Consider the following 1,838-nt stretch of genomic DNA (forward strand, 5'->3'; position numbering starts at 1 on the left):
TGTGTGTGCTGATGGGTTAGAGAAAGAAATATATTTTAAAACTTGAGTTCAATCGCTTCTTGGCCTTTTGGCTAAGATCAAGTGTAAAACTTCAGTTCAGACACCCACAGCCGCCTCCAAAAGCCTCACGTCTGCCCCTCCCCCCAAGGTTGAATGGCGATTTCCCTGCCAAGTTTGTGATTGTCACGAGTTCACAAGTTGCTGGCCAGCAGACCACACACACTGGATGGTCGAAATATCGACCCAAAGCCACGTACACCTGGGGAAATGCAGCCAGAGAGGACGCGGCCAAAGAAGGCTGGCAGAAAGGACCCAGGAACGATAACAGTTAATCAAATAAGGTATTTGTTGGTGGAATTCCTCACAATTGTGGTGAGACTGCTCTGATTAAAGATGGCAACTGATTTTAAGCAAAAGGCAATCAAATACGGATGGCTTGTTTATAATCCCATTTGACATTTTAGAACACTATAGAGTGATTTACAAAGTAATTCTTCAAAAGCACAAGCATTTCTGAAATCTAGTTGATGATGGGCAGCAAAGAAAGAAAGTGAATATTCCAATTTTGAGGCATTTTATTTGCCTCAGTTATTCAGTGTGTGTGTGTGTAATGTAAAATTTGGCAATATATCTTCTACTTTAATTGACAGACTATCACTAGCTCAGAGAATACTTCCAGAAATTCGGAGTGGTCACAGAAGTGGTCATGATCTACGACGCAGAAAAGCAGAGGCCTCGAGGTTTTGGATTTATTACTTTCGAGGACAACCCATCAGTGGACCAGGCCGTCAACATGCATTTTCACGACATTATAGGCAAAAAAGTGGAGGTTCAACGGGCTGAGCCTCGCGACAGTGAAAGTCAAGTGCCTGGACAGCCAGGGGCCGGCCAGTGGGGCAGCCGCGTCATGCCCAGTGCCCGCCAATGGCTGGGCAGGCCGGCCCCCACCTATGTGGCAGCAAGCATATGGCCCACAAGGAATGGGGTGCCGGCAGGACAGGCAATTGGTGGCTGCGGACCGCCCCCCGCGGGAAGAGGAGCTCCCCCACCACCCCCGCCATTCACCTCTTACATTGTGTCCACCCCTCCTGGAGGGCTCCCTCCTCCACAGGGCTTCCCGCAGGGCTACGGCGCCCTCCCACCCCCCAAAATCAGTTTTGGCTATGGGCCTCCACCTCCACCGCCAGATCAGTTTGCGCCACCAGGGGTCCCCCCTCCACCTGCCACTCCTGGGGCAGCAGCACCTCTGGCCTTCCCGCCGCCTCCCTCTCAGGCTGGCTGCCCCGGATATGAGCAAGCCCCCAACGCCACAGCCAGACTTCCCCTACAGTCAGTACGGCCTGGGTAGGCCTGGGTACCGATTCTCAAGACCCGGAGGGCTTCGGGCCCATACTTTGTTGACACTCTTATGGTCAGGCTGAGCAGTGATATGGCCTAGTCAGTGGTCGCAAACTCATTAGTCAACAGAGCCAAATATCAACAGTACAATGAATGAAATTTCTTTTGAGAGCCAAATTTTTTAAACTTAAACTTCTTCTAACGCCACTTCTTCAAAATAGACTCGCCCAGGCTGTGGTATTTTGTGGAAGAGCCACACTCAAGGGGCCAAAGAGCCGCATGTGGCTCGCAAGCCACAGTTTGCCGACCATAACCTAGGCCCTAGGTTATGGACAGGATTTGACCGGCTTTTGGCAGGGTTTCTCAGACCCCAGCCAGCAGCCCCCGTCCTATGGGGGCCCCCTCAGTGCCAGGCTCCCGGGGGCGCCCCTGCTGGTGGAAGTGGCTTCCGACGAGGTCAGAACCACAATGTTCAAGGATTCTACCCCTACCAACGCTAG

General features: G+C 52.1%; 1 pseudogene across 1 annotated transcript; it reads left to right on the top strand.

The window, feature by feature from the left end:
* The first annotated feature begins 205 nt into the window (after positions 1–205).
* On the top strand, positions 206–1,838 carry LOC307095700 (DAZ-associated protein 1-like; annotated as a pseudogene). Its single transcript, XR_013815241.1, has 3 exons — positions 206–372; positions 651–1,344; positions 1,664–1,838. The product of XR_013815241.1 is annotated as a DAZ-associated protein 1-like (transcript).

Source organism: Cnephaeus nilssonii (assembly GCF_951640355.1).
Source record: "Cnephaeus nilssonii genome assembly, chromosome: 3".
Taxonomy (NCBI): Eukaryota; Metazoa; Chordata; class Mammalia; order Chiroptera; family Vespertilionidae; genus Cnephaeus; species Cnephaeus nilssonii.